Consider the following 21,383-nt stretch of genomic DNA (forward strand, 5'->3'; position numbering starts at 1 on the left):
TTTACAGTGTTGCTGACAGAGGTGAGATTTCAGTCAAGCAACCTCTGTCCAGAGTTCCCTTTTGAACGTCCACTTATACTGCCTTCATTTTTGTTTTCAAATTGTTGTAAACATGCACACACACACACACACACACACGATTTACCCTTTTAACAAACGTTTAAGTGAACAGTGCATTACGGTTAACTATAAGCACGTCTCTACAGCACATCTCTAGAGCTTTTTCATCTTCCATGACTGAAACTTTACACATTGAACAGCAATTCCCCGTCTCTCCCTCTAGCCTCCTGTAACAACCATTCTACTTTTGGATTTCTCTGGGTGTGATGACTTTAGATGTCACAGAAGTGGAATCACGGAGAATTTGCCACTTAGCGTCATGTTTTTAAGGTTTGTCCCTGCTGTCACAGAGGGCAGAATCTCCCTCTTTTTTTAAGGCTGTATAATACTTCAATGTATGTATAACTGCCTTCAAAGACCCAGCCCTTCTCCCAAATCAAGTTATTTCTTACTCAGATTAGGGACCAATTCATATCTACTCCCTGGGGATAAAGTTAGTTAAATAGAATGGGAGAAGGACAATTTTTCAAAATGATGTCCCTGCCTACTTCATTCTTGTTGTAAGAATATATATGTAACCATAAGAGCTGAGGGATTCTTGGAGCAGCTAAAGAGCAAAAGATAAGGATTCGTTTGTGGGACGCAGTTTGGACCTTTCATGTCCCCCTTCTAACTCTTGCCTGCAGGGTCCTAAGCTCCTCTGCAGACCCAGATTCTCTGGGGCAGAGAGCAGAGAAACAGCATTTGTAACAGGCTCCCCTGGCAATTCTTCCCCATGCCAAGGTTTGAGAACACTGTTCCTAATATTTCTAATCTCAGCCCCAGCTCATCAGAGAGCTGTTTTCTCTTCCATGGAAAAATCACCATCTTAATGATCGCTACCAGGGCTGGCTTATTAACTAAAGGGGGCACGGAGACTCAACTCTCAATGGTTGGCAATTATCGCAAGGTAGTTCCTGCCATTTTTCCTTCCCCCAAGGGGCAGCTTAGCAGCAAATGGCTCACTATTAACTTCACCAGTTGAAAAAGAAAATAACAAAACTAACAGTCAACTAAATTTGTTTTTCGTTGGTAGAAGCATTGGCTGCCTATATGATGCATCACGAAGGTTGAAGAAAGTCTCGTCTCTGCAAATACCTCTGTCCCACCAATCTGCTGGGGGGTGGGGGGAGGGGGCGATTTTGTGGTTTGGAGTTTCCTAAATTCCAAATACGTTAACCAGAAGGTGTAATAAGTAATACATTAAGCTGCTATGATTCAACCACAGCTTAAGGAGGATTGCAAAATCAGCTATGAAGCAATTGAGCAAATAACCAAATAAAGCCTTGAGAGAGTGAGATTTAGAATAGTATATTTAGACGAGCAGAAAAAGATTAGGCGAACTCAAGAAGAGGGGCTATTACAAGAGGCTGAGTGGGTAGAACAAACGAGTTCGTCATCTTCTCCCACTATTTGCCTTTCTGCCCCTTATGCTTTCTCTAAAGCAGGAGTCAGCAAACTTATTCTGTGAGGAGTCACATAGTTTATATTTTAGGTTCTTTAGCAATCACTCGGTTCTGTCACTGTAGTACAAAAGCCGCCGAAGACAGTATGTAAATGAGTGAAGGTGGCCGTATTGCAATAAACCTTTGGTTCTGGACCCCGAAGCTTGAATTTTATATAATTTTTACATGTTCCAATCTTTCATCCTCCTCTGGGTTTTTTCCAACCATTAAGACATATGAAAACCTTTGTTAGTTTGGGAGCCAGGCAAAAACAGAGAGCGGGATAGTTTGTAGACCCTTGTTCTTAAGCAATGACCATTTGCTTTTAGGGGGCGCCCGGGTGGCTCAGTCGGTTAAGTGTCCGACTTCCGCTCAGGTCATGATCTCAGGTCATAATCTTATGATTTGTGAGTTCGAGCCCCATATCGGGCTCTCTGCTGTTAGCGTGGAGTCCTCTTAGGATCCTCTGTCTCCCTCTCTCTTCGCCCCTCCCCCGTTTGTACTCTCTCTCTCAAAAATAAATAAACATTTTTTTAAAAATGCTATTTTCAGTGCACACCCCAGGCTAGTTCAGTTCTCTGCATTTGCTTCTGCTATTTCTTCTACATGGAGTGTTATTTTCCCACCCCTTTATTTGCATCTTGTGCTTACCACCTGGTTCGATTACTGTCCCCCTTCCAAAATGGCCTGTCATCCTCCAGTGTCTCCATCTGTATCTCTCTAATAGCCTCAATCATTTCTGATTTGCATTATTTTGTGGCCCAAGCTGTTTTATTTTTATATCCTCCGTGGCACTGAGCCTAACACGGAGTTAGCGACTGCTAGTGTTTTTTGGGTCAAGGCAGGACCATCAGCATTTAGGAAACCGTATAATATTGGGATAAGAAGAGAGCTGAAAGAGAAGTGATAGGACATGCCGAACACCTGTAGTGGATTGATTCGTGGCCCTTTAAAAGATACGCCCACTTTCTAATACCCTGACCCTGTGAATGGGAACTTACTTGGAAAAAGGGTCTTTGAAGCTGTAATTAAGTTAAAGATCTTGAGATGAGATGATCCTGGGTTACCCAAGTGGGCCTTAAATCCAATGACAAACATCTTTATAAGAGACAGAGAAGAAGGCATGTAGAGGAGCGGGCCATTGAAGGTGACACAGAGACTGTAGTGACACAGACATGAAGACTGTCCAGAGCCACCAGAAGCTGGAAGAGGCAAGGAAAGCATCGCGTTGGAGCCCCCTGAGGAAATGCCGCCCTGCCAACACCTTGATTTTGGGTCTCTGACTCCAGAACTGTGAGACAATACCTTTCTATTGTTCTGGAAAGCTTGGTTTGTGCTAATTGCTATGTCAAAGCTAATAAACCCTCCCTGCAAGTTAAATATTGATAGAGTAACAGCTGATGTTTATTTAGCACTTATTTTGTGCAGTTTCACATGGAGTATTATATTAAATTTTCACAACTATCCAAAGAATTTGGAACTATTCTTATCCCTTGTACAAATGAGGAAACGGATATTCTGAGTAACCGGCACAAAGATCCACTCGGTTAGTAGGTGACGGAACCAGAATTGAGTCCAAGTGGTCTGACTTCAGAGTCTCCTCCTTTTGATCACTATGTTATCTGTTCAGGTCTTCTTAGTTATTCATCTGGCATCTCACATACCCTAAAAAAGATGGGGGAAATGTTGGGCAATGACTTTCATCTCTGGGCGTTGAAATTCCTTGAATTGGATTTGTACTATTCCAGCAGCCCGTTCTTTCTTTTCTTTCCTTTTTGCCTGCATTAAATAAAGTCCGTTTCCCTGAGCAGCCCTAATGTGACTACAAGTAACAATCTTAGCTTCTAGTTTCCATTAAGGAAAATAAATAAGAAGAAACACAACTCCAGGCAGCAGTGGGAAGATGTCAGCAATGGAAACACGGCCTGTTGAGGGGTGAGTCATGAAGAACAAAGTGTCCAGCTGTCATTGGGACCTTCCCATAGGAAAAGGCTCTGTGGACAGGACGCTGTTTGTACAAAGCAACCCACAGTTAGGGCTCACAGGGAAGCCAGACAGCATAGTATTCAGGAGCGTGAATACACTTGGGTCTAGGTTTGAATATACTGGTTTTGCAGCATACTAGCTGTGTGACCTGGGCAAGTTAACTTCCTTGAATGTTAGTTTTTCCATCTGTGGACTGGGGATGATAATCATACCTACTTCATAGGTGATATTTGTGTCAAATGCAGGCACATATGCAGTATGATCAAAGTCTAGTTGTTAAATTGTTTATAGCCAAGGCTTAAAGAACGGAAGCCTGTCTCTACACACTGCTTTTCCTTCCCCCGCCTCCTTCTCTTAACAATTTCTTTGTTGCTAGGTATAACTTTGCCACTTCATTAACTTCTGAGTAGCTATCTGAAGGCCAAAAATAAGTTGGAAAGAATAAAAATAAGAATTCCCAAAGCTCACGCAAACTCTCCTTTAAAAAGTAATGACAAAATAAAAGATGTTTTCAGAGAAGAGAGATTTCACACAACAAGAATTGGGATCTTTACCCAGTATTCTAACCTGGCCAATTCAGATTATTTCATAACTCCATTACAGGAAAACCTAATTGGGGCCATTTTCATCACTTAATTCCTCTCCTCCCCCCTCCCCCATGCCTGCTGCCTCCTAGAAGCATTTATTATTTCAAGATAATTTCACTGATTATTGAGCCATTATTCTGCTGCTTCTCCTGTGACCTCTTCATTCCTGAAATCATTCCTTTGCTTCAAACATGACATTCTGGCAAGAATACTGTTTTTCCCTATGCCTGCATTAACTGGGTCCCATAGCTCCAACATTTGCAATATGAGGACCAGAATGGAAAATGTCATCGGTAGAAAGTGACACACAGGAGTAGATGTAATACTCATTTTGCCAATAACACTCAGCATTTCCTGACCACTGTCTTCATATCACTTACTTTCAAAGCATTTTCTGTCTCCTTGATGTAGATCGTGTATGTACGAATCCCTACACATGTGTATTTCTTGTGGTAATTGTTATGGAATATAGTATCATACCCTCTTTATAGTTGGTATGATTTGTTGATGGAGTGAGACCCAGGGTGAGTTCATTAACTGCTAGGCTGGCCCTATGGATTCATTGCAGAACTATAAATTCAGAGGTTAGATTTTTATTGCTCACAAGTCCAAGCGTATGCATTCTTGAGATAATGGTAGGACTGCATGCCTTAGTCCTTCCGACCAACGTTCAATACCACAGTAACAGTGTTTCCTTAGTCTGCTGAATTCTGCCCCGTCCTAAAGAACGTTACCTCCATCTGCCTTGTCGCTTTCCCCTTCCTGCGAAATTTCCCTTCGCGCCTTCTTCATTCTTAGCCCACTGGAACCTGATTCCAACCTCACCTACCCTACTGACTGTGGTGTCTTCAAGGTCATTGATTTAGTTAATGTAGCTTTGGGGAAACGAGAACGTGTCACGTGCCACTCCTGAGTTAGTCTGCATTGCTGTTTGTGTCACTTTTGTCACCAGGACCTAGAGGTTGTTAAATCTGAGAACAGATAGTTCCCACTTTGGTGGGTTCCAACATCTGTGAATTAGTTATTTGGAGGGTTTTTGTTTGTTTGTTTGTGTGTTTACTTTGGGTGCAGAAATTGCGGGACATGGTAGCCAGGTCCCTGTGATAGCACTCAAAAGATAATTTCACCCATAACAAAATAGGTCTGTGATATTATACATATTTTTAATGTTTTATTTATTTTTGAGAGAAAGAGAAAGAGTCAGAGCATGAGTAGGGGAGGAGCAGAAAGAGAGGGAGACACAGAATCTGAAGCAGGCTCCAGGCTCCGAGCTGTCAGCACAGAGCCCGATGCGGGGCTTGAACCCATGAATGGTGAGATTATGACCTGAGCCGAAGTTGGATGCTTTAACCGACTGAGCCACTCAGGCGCCCCATATATCCATGATATTATAAATCCCAAGCACTATCTTAAGTTTCTCTGTGAAAATTCATTTACAAAAATTTGAAAGATTTGTGGATGAGTATAGAGAATTCATTTGTCATGTTGTCCCTTATTGCATTTCTGCCTAGACGTAGAAACAATCTTCTTGAGTTTCAAGGATAAGCTCCTTTCTTAACGGGAAGCTATGTAATGAAAACTTAGGTGGGAGGTCGGTCGGGTGTCCCCAATCTAGGGTCATGACCCAGAAAAAGAAAGCATTCAAGAAAACCTTTAGGGATGTGATGCTCAGTGTGGTGAAGAAAATCTCATGCTATAGTTTTAGGGCTCCTCCATTTCCCCCACAAGTCCTTTTTTGTTATTCTTGGCTGCCTCAATTGCCCGTCCTCTTTCGCAACGATTGCAGGGGCACCTGGGTGGCTCAGTCAGTTGAGTGGCCAACTCGTGATTTTAGCTCAGGTCATGATCTCCTGGTGGGGAGATCAAGCCCCGAGGGGGGCTCTACGCTGAGTGTGAAGCATGCTTAACCTTCTTTCTTTCCCTCAGCCCCTCTCCCCGGCTTGTGAGTGCGTGCTCTCTCTCTCTCTTTCTCTCTCAAATAAAAAGCCAAAACCCCAAATCCAAACAAACGAAAACCCACAATGATTGCAATATCCCCCAGGCCTGGAAAAGAGCCTCTGCCTTTGGAGCAGAAGAAGCAAGTCCTTCGTCAGATAAGTGATGGCTGAGGTTTCAACATGGGTCTCCTCTCCTTCCAGCTTCTCCACACGCCATTCCTTACAAAAGGTTTATTGTTGTTCCTCAAGGTCTCTAGGGTCACACATTCAACGTAGGAGAGCAATTCGCGCGAGAGATGCTTAACATATGCAGCCAAGGCCTGCCCTTTTTCAGGATTCTAGCAAATCCAGGTTCTCTGATACTGCTATGTATATATACGTTCTCCGGCATTACCGTGACTCAAAGCCACATGACGGAGTGATGGGCATCACTATTACTCAAAGCCACATTAAGGATCATTCTCCTTTATGTGGTCTTGTGCCCTTTTAGGACTTTCCCCCAAACCCAAGCGTGAGCACTTATACCTGAGAGTGTTGTGGTTTAGTCCAGACACCAGCCCAGGTAAAGGTTTTTCTTTCTTCAACATTCCCTTCGCTCTGAGCTATACATCTGCCTCCTGTCATACTTGAAACCCTCTTAACTCTCATTTTCTTTTTTTTTTAATGTTTAGTTATTTTGAGAGAGAAAGAGAGAGAGCTTGGGCACATGCGCTAGAGAGAGCAAGGGAGAGGCAGAAAGAGAGAGTGAGAATCCCAGGCAGGCTCTGAGCTGACAGTGCAGGGATCGGGGCTCGATCTCATGAACTGGGAGATCATGACCTGAGCAGAAATCAAGATTTGGACACTTAACCAACTGAGCCACTCAGGTGCCTCTTAACTCTCACGTTCTTAAATGATCATAAAACTCCCAGGCCTTATTGATAATTTGTCTTTTGCCTCTCTTATCATTTATTGATTAGGGTTAGAAGCTATCGGTCTCAATTGATACTGTCTTTGCTTCGCTCCAACAATACAAACACTCTTCACTCATTAAATCAAAACCTCCCTCTGGCTGAATTGTTCACAGGATAAAACAAATGCATCTGGATATAAACCTGTGCTTCCCTAGCTGGCGTAAGATTTAAAAGACATGTTTTTAGTCACATGTATAGTCCCTGTTTATCAACTTAACAAAAATTAATCTCGGTAATGTATTTCTTTTAGTCTTCTGTCCTCTGTGAAAATATCAACAAATAACACTGGAAGACAGCTCCTCTTGAGTTTGTTTATTGGAATATCTTTAACAGCCCTGTTTTCTTATTTATCACTAGGGCTCAAGCACAGTCAAATCAGCATTGCTCAAAGCAGGCAAGGCACTCACAAAAGCATAAATAAAGCAAAATGGAGAGAGGATCTTAGCATTTTGCAAGGTGGGTTAGTTGAAAAGGAAAGACACGTTCTCTCTTTCTCTCTCTCAAGCATCAGAAAGGAGCTGCTTTTTCCTGGTTAAAAGCAAGGAAACATGAAACCATCGATTTTCCAAGCGAAAGGTCTTTTTCCAGTCCCTCTGAGGGTTAACTTTATGACAAAATGAAAGATTATCCCCCTGCCATCTGTCACTGAAACCCAGTCTCCACTCTATATCCAGACCTCAGTGCAGAGTGGAAGCAAAGGAAATCAAGAGACTTAAATGCACCAGGAGCCATTGCACGACAAGCTTCTTTCTCATTTGTCTTCATCAGAAGAATTTCAAGATCGAAACATCGAATAGACGCTCGCTGATCACTGATAGGAAGATTAGTGATCAAGGGTTGGAGCCATTTGGAAAGGGAGTGTGCTCAGCCAGGGGGATCGATGTGCACATGAAGAGGGAACTCCAAGCCCTCAAACAGAGACCGTTGAGGCTAAAGGCCCGAGAAGCTGCTGCCCGGGAAGGAGAGGGATGGATTCCGTCTTCTGTGGAGGCCGCATCCCAAGTCCATGCAGACGTGTGCACGCGGCCCTCTTCAGAGGAATGGGGACTAGCCAAGTGGTGTGCTTGAGAAAGCCAATCGCAGGAGGCCTCTCACATTTGAGGGGTCAGCTCTGTGTGAGGAGAGAGGACATGCGTCCGCGAAACAAACCGTATGAGGGAGTCACGGCCTTCGAGAAGAGACAGTATTCAAAACGTGGTTCCCGGCATCATCACTTACCGGAAATCTGTTTCATGGGCATATTGCTCTAGCCTCCGTGAATCCAGGGTCTCCTCCACAGAATTGCAATTGAGAAATGAAGATTGTAGGGATTTTTGGCTTTTCAGCTCATAGACGGCTCACGAGGCCGATGAAACTGTTAATTCCATTCACACGGATTTATCACTCCCTCACATCCTCCCCCTCCTCCCTCACAGTCTACTGATTGGTTCCAGAAACAAAAGTAGAGACGTCGTCAGATTACATACTTGAATCTGAACTGGCCCACGGTTAGGCTTGAAGGAAAATGAAAGACTCTCGGTGGAGAGGCTATAGAAGTCCCCTCGTGGTGACACTTTGGGAGACCAGCAAATATTCAGACGAAATGAGGAGACTTCACTGAAGAGATGTGGTGGCTGAGCCTCTGGCTTCGAATTCTGACTCTGTCCTCCTATCTAAGATGAAATGAGGCTCTGAATAAGAGTCCTCCTCCCCTTCTGGAATCCCAAAATGTGAAGGCTGGAAAGGACCTGAATGCCGTCTCAAGCAGGCCCTGCCTTTTACAAGTGAGGAAAACGGAAGATGCCAGATGTACCGCGACCTGTCTGCACTCACAGAACAACTTCACGACAGATGCCCAGTTCACTTCCGTCTGGTGACGAAGATTCTCTCCTCGACCAAACCTTACTCAGGCTCCTCCCACCTCTCTTCTCAAATAGGCCTTGACTTTTGGGCTTCCAAAAGTGTTTGTCTCTCCATCTCCAATTTTAGCGGGAAATCCTGCCAAGTTGGTCTAGACAGAATCCCCCACTCTCAACGTCTGATCCCCCTTGATACCTGGTCACTTCCCCCGCAGGTGTCGTTTGGTCACCCAGACCTGCCTTCCTCAAGACTCTTGTCAGGTCGGTTTAGCCAGAATCCTCCCTGACCACTCTTAGTGACCTTTCCTCTGAGTAATCGTCCACCCGCTGACCCCTGCCCTGTTTCTTGGCTATAAATTCCCTCTTTTCCTTGCGTTGTGGGTTGAGCCCATTACAGTGGTCCTTACACTTAGGATGGCTCTGAATAAAGTCTGCCTCTCTATTCTTTAACAAGTGTTGTGAATACTTTCTTTAACGCTGGTCTGGGGCGGGGGGCATTTATTTTCTAATCATCATGAAGAGGGGAAAGTAAGAATTCTCCATCCTTCGTTCATACGATTACAAGTGGTGGAGAAAGAGGGTTGAAATTCTTAACTAAAAATGAAGTACGATTTTAGATTCTTTCTCATTTTAGAGAGAGAGCACGCACATGAGAGAAGGAGAGGGGCAGAGGGAGAGAGAGAGAGAGGGAGAGAGAGAGAGAATCTCCAGCCCTGATGTAGGGCTCGATTCCATGAACCTGGGATCATGACCTGAGCCGAAATCAAGAGTCCGTCACTCAACCGACTGAGCCAACCACATGCCCCAAATTTTAGATTTCTAACTAAAATATATCTGATTACTGACTGAAAGCTTTCCTTCCTTTTAAGGAAATCCTCCTCTCTTATTTCTAGAAGGTAGACCAACATGGTACATAAAACTTTAGATGCCACCCTCACTCTAGTGATCCACATTATTCTCATCTCTACCCCCAGTTACCCTCTGAAATTTCCCAATTCTGGTAATAGTGTTTTTGAACGCTAGGGACAGGCACTTTAGTTGTTTTTCAGTTTACACATTTAGTGAAATATTATTAACGCTGAAATTATTAAAACCTCATCGACTTGTTTAAACAGAAAAAAAGGCCAGTCTAAATTACAGAATATTTTGAAAGAAGTGGACTTAATAGCAACACATGAGTTTACTAGCTTGAAAAGAATAAGATGTTGTGAGGGGGGCTGGGTAAGAATGAGTCTTAATCAGCATTGGAATCCCTTTGTATCTTTCCAAAGGAATTTGCAAAATTTGTTTGCAGCAGTGTTTAAAACCTTTGCCACACTATTGTCGTGCTAAGCAAAGAAACCGTGCTCACCTGCACCAACTCAGGACTTATCACTTGGAGGGATTTACCAAACTCTAAAGAAGCATCCCCCCTTCATGAATTTGAACATGAAGTGTTATTTATTTGTTTTTAATGTTTGTTTATTTACTTAGAGAGAGAGAGAGAGAGAGGGAAGGAGTGCACACGTGAGCTGGGGGGGGGGGCAGGGAGAGAGAGAGGGAGAGAGAAAATCCCAAGCAGGCTCCACACTCAGTGTGGAGACCAATGTAGGGCTCAAACCCACCAACCATGAGATCGTGACCTGAGCGGAAACCAAGAGTCAGAGGCCCAACCAACTGAGCCCCCCAAGTTTTATTTTTATCGTCAATTTACTGAAGCATTTGAAAGTTAAAATGTGCATAAAACAATCATTTGCTAAATGCATCAGCCCCTCAGGGGCCCCCATCAACAGTTGTGTTCATCTAGAGGCTTAAAGCTTTCCGTTCGTTGTCACTTCCAAAATTCTTGTCAAAGTTGTCATCAGGCTGAAGGTCTGACTCATTTTGAGCTTATCTGAGCAGGCTGTTCGGATCTGTCAGTTATGATTGTTCTTTTTACTTCTCTAGTCATGTTGGTTAAAAACCCCGTCTGCACAGCCCGCCTAACCTCCTCCCCCAGCTGCTCCAACCATCACCACTGGATTTGGTGTTTTTGAAGATGGTAACTTGTAAACCCGTCTGCTTCATTCTCGGTCTGGCTCCTCAGACAACAGCTGCTGCTGTCAGTCAGGTCAGAGCGGCGCAAATGAAAGCCTTTCCCTTCCTTAAAGAATAGTTTTTGAATTGATGAGGTTTCTAGTAGATGGGTTTTTTTGAGAGAGAAAAAGAGAGGGTGCAAGTGAGGGAGGGGCAGAGAGAGAGAGAGAGAAGAGAGAAGCAGGGCTCACTTGATTCAGGCCTCGAACTTATGAACTATGAGGTCATGATCTGAGCCAAAGTCAGATGCTTAACCCACTGAGACACCCAGGCGCCCGTAGATGATTTTTTTCGGTATATTGACGAACTTTTCGTGAATAAAAAAAAAGTAATAGCTGATTTGTGGCTTGCTGACTTTATTTGCTCTTTGCCCAAATCGGGACTATACAGTCATTACCTTCTCCTCTAAAGTCGTTGTGTTCTACCTGTTCTTCCTGTTTATAGACAGAGTGACGCATGGCAGGTGCCCACTGTATTCGTTTTGTTGTTGCTTATTTTCCTCTTTCTTTTATTTAGTTAAAAAAACTAAGATGTGAAATCATGAGTTTTCATCACGAGTAGTATGAAGGCTGAAAAAAAAATACGGATACTGCTTTTTGAAGGAGATCAGTTCTTGATGGAAAAAAACCATCATGGGGAGCCCGGGTGGCTTAGTCGGTTAAACATCCGACTCTTGGTTTCGGTTTACGTCATGATCTCCTGGTTGGTGAGTTCAGGCCCTGTGTTGGGCTCCAAGCTGACAGCTCGGAGCCTGCTTGAGATTCTCTCTCTCTCTCTCTCTCTGCTCCTCCTGAACGCACGCACGTGCTCTCTCTCTTTCAAAATAAATAAATAAACTTTAAAAAAAAATAAAGAAAACCATCACAACGAATCAGGCGCTGGGAAACACGGTGCAGATACAAAGAGCAATTCTTCACAGTCAGTGTTTGTACTCCAGGGGCTTTCAACGCACACAACGCTGCTTACTCGTAGTTGGATGATGCTATGGACTTGCATGATGCAGAGCCTGCATCAGGGGGCTGGGCCGCGAGGCAGTACGAAGCTCAACTTCATCCTTCACCCATGGCAGCTGCAGTATGGCCAGGTACCCTTCCCCATCTGGTCGTTGTGCCACCGGAAAATGTGGTCCCCAAGTCACCCTAGCGGGAACAGCGGTGGAAGGAGACTCGAGCAGAGTGTTTCCACGGGCCAAACTTAGACGTGGTTTACATCGGCTCCACCCATGGTTCATTGGTCAGACTCTGGCAGGTGGCTCACTGCAAGGAAACTTGGGAATAGTTGTCTTCCCATGTGCCGGGCAGGGGGATCTGGGTGGGGTGGTGGTGGGGTGATGCATGAGTACTCAGCATTGTTTCTGCCACACGACCGAAGCTCATTTTCCTCTGAATTTTTCAAAACACATAACGACGTTGAACATAAATGTCAACATTTCTCGCAATCATAAGAAAGTACATGTTTTTAGAATCACTGAGGTATACTTCTCAGAGAGACCTATTTGTTTCTTTACTGAATCCATTATATCGAGGAAACAGCACACACTGACCTAATTTTTATCTGTGGAAAGGCTGTTAATAAAATCTTGGTAACTATTCATGTAAAAACATATCTGGATCATAATCAACATAATTGGGTTTTTTTTCTACTTCAAATTATAATAGTTAAAGCAAGACTCCTTGGACACATATTCTAGTCTTTATTATATCTTTTATGTAGTGAGTTGAATTATGTCTTCCAAAAAGATGCATTCAAGTCCTAATCCCTCGTTCCTGTGAATGTGATCTTATTTAGAAATAGTCTTTGCAGATGTAATCAATTAAAATGAGGTCATTTTGGAGGTGCCTGGGTGGCTCAGTCTGCTAAGTGCCTCACTCTGAATTTTGGCTCAGGTCATGATCTCACAGTTCATGGAATCGAACCCCAAGTCGGGCTTGGTGCTGATGGCATGCAGCCTACTTGGGATTCTCTCTCTCTCTCTCTCTCTCTGCACCTCTCTCTCTCTCTCTCTCTCTTAAAATAAATAAATAAACTTTAAAAAAAGGTAAAAGAATAAAATGAGGTCATACTGGATTAGGATGGGCTCTAAATCCAATGACTGTCATCTTTAGAAGGGAAAGGAGAGGGAAATTTGGATATAGAGCCACATGTACACATAGAGGGAAAAAGTCACATGAAGTCTGAGGCAGAGTCTGGAGCGATGCAGCTACAAGCCAAGGAATATCAAGGATTTTTGGCAACTACCAGAAGCTAGAGAAGAGAGGCATGGAGTGGATTCCCCTTCAGAGGCTCCAGAAGGAATCAATTCTGCTGACACCTTGATTTCAGATCGCTCAAGAACTATGGGAGAATAGGGGCGCCTGGGTGGCGCAGTCGGTTAAGCGTCCGACTTCAGCCAGGTCACGATCTCGCGGTCCGTGAGTTCGAGCCCCGTGTCAGGCTCTGGGCTGATGGCTCAGAGCCTGGAGCCTGTTTCTGATTCTGTGTCTCCCTCTCTCTCTGCCCCTCCCCCGTTCATGCTCTGTCTCTCTCTGTCCCAAAAATAAATAAATAAATAAAAAAAAAAGAACTATGGGAGAATAAATTTCTATTGTTTTAAGGCACCGAATTTGTGGTAATCCGTTACAGTAGTCCTAGGAAACTTGGACCCTTGACTTACAAAGAATCTAGACTTTAAGAGACAGATACCGTCTTTAGGCTCCTACTGTGTGCAAGGCACAGCTAGACATGAATGATGCAAAGATGGGCACAAAATGCTTGCAAACTATTAGAAGTGAAAGACATGTAAATTGATAGATTTGAATTTGAATGTGGGGCATTCTTGTCCGCTTTGACTCCCCACCTCCAAAAGAGAACAAACATAATGTCAAAAATTATGTTTTGTGTTATCACTTCTTTTTCTTCCTTCAATAATCAGAATATCCAGTTCATTTCAACCAATACTTGGGCTGAACAGTGATCTTTCGAGACATTAAGATATTACCGATGTTACATAACGTGACGGCACAGGAAACATCCCATTTGTCTTTCCCAACGTCTTAAGGAAAAGATCACTGATGTTTTAGTATTTGATAAGACAACTGTGTTTTAGAACATTGCTACAGGCTAAAAAGTGTACAAGACCCCATAATTCTTGGAAATCATTTCATATCAGAAAACAAGGGCAGATCAAACCCAGCTCTGCATGATGGTAGTTGGGTTTTGATGTGAAATAAAAGGGTTATTTTGTGTTGGAGCTGGGATGTCCAACTTGAAATGCCACTAACTAGAAACCATTTCCTGAGAAATAGCGAGTGTCAGCAAAGACCTGTGTATATGCTGGAAAATACCGTCAGATACATAATACTGATAATTGTCTGTTTTTGGAATTGTCCTTTTGGTTACATCTGCTAAATGGGAGACCAGATCACTGTCAGGTCATTATAGAAGAACCACGCTGATATGATAATGGAGCCCTGACTCCATGACTGTGTAACTCATGGCATTTTAAGGGTTTATTATTGATTCAGCTTTGTTAAGTAGATGACTAACTGTTGATTTCAAGTCATAGGAGTCTCATAATGGATGAACCCAGTGAATCTCATTCACTCGAGTTTTGTAGTACCGGTGGAAAATGCCACATTAAATTTATCGTGTTCAAATATTTATGTAGTGTGATGCATTTCCCTGAGAGAGGAAAAGAAGAGGAATTTTTTCACAAGTTGGCCCTGGTTTGGCACATAAAGTCAAATCCAGTTCAATTGCATTCCCGGGAGTGTGGGGAGTCGCCCACAGATAATTTACAACAAGTTACACTGAAGTTCAAGTGTAGGTCACGATGAAGGTGCTGTGGCCAAATTACAGGATGGCCCAGCACATAGCAAATACTTGGGTCAAAAGTCACCAAGAAGAGAAAATTGTGGCTAAGTCAATAGGCTACTATCTGAAGGCGGCCATGTTAGCTCCTCCCTGCCTCCCTCAGAAGGTCCCCCAAATCATTACATTTCTCATCTCGAGGAGAACTTGACTGCTTTGTGTGTGGTCATTCAGCCTAACCCTGCACTTGCCACTATGCGAATCGCTTCCTGAAGTCTGTTGCTCTCCACAGCAGGGACCTCGTGGATCCTTCTAAACACCTACCGGAGATCAGCATCTCCCCTAGACCCCTTATTCCACCCTTCAGGGGCTATAGCTGATGACCTGTTCTTGCAACCCAGGAAATCTGGCTCAGATAAATATTAACCTGAGGGTCTTCACTACTAGAGTTCATCTAATGGTTATAGCCCTTTCCCTTCCACAGGAAGGGGATGAACATCCATCCTGTTTATGCAATAATTAGTGACAGCTCAGCATCGATGTCTCCTCCACTTCTTTCCAGCTCAGATCTTCCTTAACTTGGCCAGTATGTGTGTAGCAGTGTGTGTGTGTGTGTTGGGGCGGGGGGGTAGTGGGGTGGAGGAGCGAGGTGAGACGATGAAGAGAGTGTGCAAATATTTTTAAACATCAGTACCAACACAGTGTTAAATGCTGTGCTCAGCTCTTTGGAGATTTCATTTAATTGGGACAAGAATCCTGTAAAGTTGTCTTGTTAGGCCCACTTAAGGAAACAGAGGGGCTAACTAACTTGCCTCAAACCACATTGCTAGTAAGAACTGAAGCAAAGACTTGAGCCCAGGTCCACCCGATTTCAACATCCTCCATTTTTTTGGCTACATTCTCTTTGAGACACAGTTACTTAAGGATGCCCAAACTTTTCAGCGAAGGTCACCTGTCTCACTTGGGCCCTGGTGCCTTTCCTCTGTTCCTGGAAAGACCATGGGGCACACTTCTTTGAATGACTCTGCCCAATCTGTTTGGGAACAAAAAGCCATTCCAACAAGTCTGCATTCTGCAGCATACATTCACGTGACCCCAGGTTGCATTTGCAGAGATGAAACCAAGACTCGAGGGTAACTACCTATTCATATCTTTGATTATATGCTTACTTTTACTTTAAAAAAAATTTTTTTTAAATCTTTATTTATTTTTGAGAGAGAGAGACAGCGTGTGAGCAGGGGAGGAGCAGAGAGAGAGGGAGACACAGAATCTGAAGCAGGCTCCAGGCTCTGAGCTGTCATCACAGAGCCTGACGCGGGGCTCGAACTCACAAATTGTGAGATCATGACCTGAGCTGAAGTCAGACACTCAACCGACTGAGCCACCCAGGCGCCCCTATGCTTACTAAATAAATGGGTGCCTATTGTTTTGAAAAATGCTTTTTTTTAAAGTTTATTTTGAGAGAGAGAGAGAAAGAGAGAGAGAGCAAGTGAGCCAGCATGAGTGGGGGAGGGGCAGAGAGAGAGGGAGCGAGAGAGAAGCCCAAGCAGGCTGTCAGCTCACGGAGCCCAGTTCGGGGCTCGATCCCACCTACCACGAGATCATGACCTGAGCTAAAACCAAGAGTCAAACGCTTAACCAACTGGGCCACCCAGGCGCCCCTGAAAATGCTTTTGAACAAGATTCTGAAGTTGTGCCGGAAAGGGTATGCTAGGAGCTATCTGATTCCTGGTCCTGGATTCTTGCTCACCTTTTCTAGATGACTCACACACTGAAGAGGAACAAAAGATCCTTTCTTCCCATTGCCTTTCCTTACGCCTTCTCCAGAACTGAGGAAGTGTGGCTGCAGCTTTAACTAGCTTTTCTTCAAGGCTGGTAAAGAAAAGGGTATCAATGCACAAGGAAGAAAAATGGGTAGAGCACCCAGTCAGAGACGCTGCAGAAAAGCGAGCAAGTGTCATGAATGAATTTGAAAATGAGATCCGTAATAGGGTCTAAAGCTTAAGGGAAGAGTCTTTATTGTTTTGGGTTTTTTTGGTGGAGTTTTACTGAGTAAAAGAACAATGTAAGTGGTTACTTTTGGGAAGGATCTTCCAGGTGAAATGTCTGAGCTGTATATTGGGAAACCATTAGAGTACAACCAAAATATATTGTTTATTTATATATATATATATATATATATATATATATATTTATCTTTTTATTTTTTTGAGAGAGCACAAGTAGGGGAGGGGCAGAGAGAGAAGGACACAGGATCTGAAGTGGGTCCTGCTCTGACAGCAGCGAGCCCAATGTGGGGCTTGAACTCAGGACCAGCGGGATCACGACCTGAGCCAAAGTTGGATGCTTAACCGACTGAGCCACCCAGATGCCCAAAATGGGTTTGCTCTTGTGTTAGCATTCTTCAAATTCTCTGACATGGTATTAGAAACCATGGATAGAAAACAATAAATGCAAGAGTTCTAACAAGAGGCAATGCATCCCAGCACTTTGCAATAGGAATAATACATAGACACAGAAAGTTACATTCACCATAATTCAAGTGAGGCAATGGACTGTCCAAGCTTACCTGTATACTGTATGGGCCTAATTTGTGGGAGGGGACATGTATACTCTGAACAGTGTTTTCCAAACCTGGTTAATAAAACCACCTATGGGAGAGCTGTCAAAAATACACATTCTCCCAGACATTCTGATTTAGGGGAAATGAAATAAAACCTGTGTGTGTGTGTGTGTGTGTGTGTGTGTGTGTGTTTGACTCTCCAGTTGATTTTGGTGATCCACAGTTTTGGGAATGATTCTGCTTGTCACTCTAAGGCATGAATTAAGCAAACATTATCCATTTTCAGTATCTGGATCAACGGACTGGTAAGGACCATAATGTAAGCGTTGGGAGAGATTCAAAGATGGATTCCAAGACATCCCCCAGCAACAGCAGACTGAGATACAGGTTCAGAGAGAAAGTGTGCACCAGTAATAAAGTGCTGTTGCACTGATTTGACTCAGAGGAAAAGTGGCAACTTCTCTACTATTTTAGCCTTGGAAATAACAGCGTAGAGATGGTTTTCTTTCTCTCCACCCTGACAATTTTGGTTCCGCTCCACCAAATTAATTTTCGTTGATTGCAAAATGGCCGTTACACTGTACAGACCAGAATCTGGCCTTTTAAACATGCGTGAACATAGTCTTTGGCAGAGGTTATTTGCTGTTAGGAATGTTAAAACGCCTAGCCTATATTAAGTACTCACAATGTGCTTGACATTGGGGGTGTTACATGTCACATCATTTTAATCCTTAAAAGTTTGTGCAAGTAAAGGCACTCGGGTACCCTAGATTAAGTAACCTTTTCAAAGTCACACAGTATTTGAGTCATAAACTCAAACCGACTTCAAAGCTAGCATCTAAGATCTACTCCATTGCCGTGCCACCCTGAAATGAAAAACGCGCTCTTCCCCTGCAACGGTGACAAATTTTGTGAGGTGTATTGTTCTGGAGAGAAGAGACTTCCAGTAATGATCTATGCATGGCCATGTCCAACACTAATCCTGACCACCCATCCTTCCAAAGAGCAAAAGAAATTTACTTTCTCAGTTTTAAAATCCACGTGGCCACTTAAGCAATTCAGATCATTGTACTAGTTCATGATCTCCTTGAAAACCAGAACTGCATCTGCCTCACTTTGGGGCCCACACACAGCACGCCCAGGCCACAGGGGCAGCTGGGGAACTTCATAGACGCAAACCATCAAAACCCTCTTGTATCAACTTTAATAGGCCTGTTTAAATTGGTTTCTACTGCACACTATACAGCCAGCTCATTTTAAAAATCAGCCCTTAGTCCTTAGCTCCACAAATGCATACCGCTGACCAAGTAAATTTACTATAAAGTTTGAAATGCCGTTCAGTACTGTGTTCAATTCAATTTGGCTTTCTGTGTGAGGGCTGTACATCCTTGGGAAGATTTGATCAATGGTTAGCTGGGACAGCTGACTACGGCCCTTCTAGTTTAGAAAATTCTTGGTCACAATTAACCAAGTAAAAACTATTTTTTATTTAACTATTTTTTATTTAATCTATTTTAAAAATCTCTTTCTTTTAATCAGACCCAAATAAACATGCCCATCACCTGAATACTAAAGGGCCGTGCCTGAATATAAATACCTATTTTGTTGCCTACCATTTGCACTTTTTCTAAGAGGTATTATTATTTATCAAATCTCTGAAGTCTCACATTATTTTTGTCATCAGATATAATCCAGCCTCTGACAAAAGCTGGTACGCCACTCCAGATATTCAAACCAGTCTAATTTTCATGCCAACCAAATAAATAAGCCGCAGAACAGCTAAAGACGAAACTTGTTTACACATATGTAATTTTAGCAGAGCTTTAAATATAACACAGATGGTAAAGGCTAATGGGCGGAATGGCAGATTAACTATCTGTATTTAAGTATTATAATTTTTACAGTAGAATTGTTTTTACAATGGCGATCATTAGTGAAAGACAACATTAGAGGCCAGATTATTTTTAGTACACGGGTGATATTTTTAAGTACATGGGGTATGTCTAGGGGAAGGGTACCTTTAGAAATGTCACCCTAGAAAGGAAGTACTTTTCTCCTAAGAGTGGATGTGGAACCAGAATACCAGGGTTAGTTTTCTTCAAAGAAATGCCTTTTTTTTTTTTTTTTTTTTTTTAAGTACTATCACTCCTAGTGGTTCTATAAAAAAGCAGATGTAGTGCCACACAATAGAAAATCTAAATCAGGGGCGCCTGGGTGGCGCAGTCGGTTAAGCGTCCGACTTCAGCCAGGTCACGATCTCGCGGTCCGTGAGTTCGAGCCCCGCGTCAGGCTCTGGGCTGATGGCTCGGAGCCTGGAGCCTGTTTCCGATTCTGTGTCTCCCTCTCTCTGCCCCTCCCCCGTTCATGCTCTGTCTCTCTCTGTCCCAAAAATAAATAAAAAACGTTGAAAAAAAAAAAATTTAAAAAAAGAAAATCTAAATCATGGTTATTTGCACGGTATTCTAATTTGCATGTTTGAACACATTTTTAGTGACAGGGAGGGGAGAGAGCAGGCACATATAATGTAAGCAAGGATCAACTACCATTTTTTATTGTATTTTTTATAAATATGTATATTCTTAAAGTTTATTTATTTGAGGGGGCGGGGGGGGGGGGTTGCACAGAGAGGCAGAGAGAGGAGAGCGAATCCCAAGCAGCCTCCACACTGTGGTGCAGAGCCCGATGTAGGGCTGGAACCCATGAACGGTGAGATCACAACCTGAGCCCAAACCGAGAGTCAGATGCTTAACCTTGACTGAGCACCCAGGTGCCCCTCAATTACCAGTTTTTAATTTGCTGTGAATTATACACACAGGATCTCTCTGAGAAATTTACTCCAACACTGGTGCTTAAGTTGAGCTCATCTAGGTTATATATATTTTTGTTATTGTTTTGTTTTTGTTTTTAGTTGATTCTTAAGCTCTAAAGTACTTAAGTAAATGCTAGTGAATAACCAAAATTTAAGAATGTGTTAGAAAGGTTGCCTGTTGGGGTGCCTGGGTGGCTCAACTGGTTAAGCGACCGACTCTTGATTTTGGCTCAGGTCACATCACGATCTTGTGGTGGTGAGACCGAGTCCTGGGTTGGGCTGCTTAAGATTCTCTCCGTCCCTCTCTCTCTGCCCCTCCCCATCTTGTGTGCTCTCTTTCTCTCTCAAAAACAAAAAAAAAAAACAAAACAAAAAAAGTCCTGCTAACTACTGAGTCAACTCATCAATGACCCCAATTTCTGAACAGCCATGGTTACATTACCAATCATTTCAGATATACACGATCTGAGTTCTGTGGTGATCGTTTCAATCAAAACCATCAGGAAAAAACAGATCCAAGACCTATTAACCAACTAGAAAATAACCTATAACTTCTGTCATCTTGCCGTTAATTGAGGTATAACATGAAGTAGGACTTTGTAACATCAGTACCTATGCTAATAAAGAAAGTAGTACTTTGTTGCAGACAAAATGGAGTCTTACATTTATGTCACAAAATGGTAGAACTTTTACTTCTAGGACAAGCACACAAATGCACTCTGGAGGGAAACACACAAACAGCCCTCTTTGGTTTTATATGAATTAAACAGCTTTTGTGTATGGAAACAGTATCAAATAGCATTTTTGTGTCCTGTTGTTCATGTAGTTTGCTTTAAAGATTCTACAAACACGAGAAACTGCTTTGTCAAATTTCAAGTTACTTTCCATACCTGCTGCCTCACCGACAGAAACCCTTTTCTGCAGTTTAAGGCTACACAATCTTATGGCTAATCAACCAGCAACCACACCCACCATTCTCTCCAAAATTATAAGCGAAGATTACTGGACAGAAATCACTGTAAGAACTTCGCACTCAAACAATTAAGCAAACAAGAGTCAAATTAAGTCTCTGTACACAATGTTTATGGAAGAGATAAAATAGCCTTTCCAAGTTTTGACAGTTACCTAAAATGTACATGTGTCTTCAGAATGGAGGGTATGGGACAGAATGTTTAAGGCCTTGCTATATTGATCAATTCGTTTTTGAATTCTGTGAATGTATTATTGACTGCAAAAAATACAATTATAACATTGTATTTTTACAATACTTAACATGTTGCCATTACACTACTTAGTAGACATTTACCCATTTGTAGAGACTT

Source organism: Panthera uncia, chromosome D4 (genome assembly GCF_023721935.1).
Source record: "Panthera uncia isolate 11264 chromosome D4, Puncia_PCG_1.0, whole genome shotgun sequence".
NCBI classification, from domain to species: domain Eukaryota; kingdom Metazoa; phylum Chordata; class Mammalia; order Carnivora; family Felidae; genus Panthera; species Panthera uncia.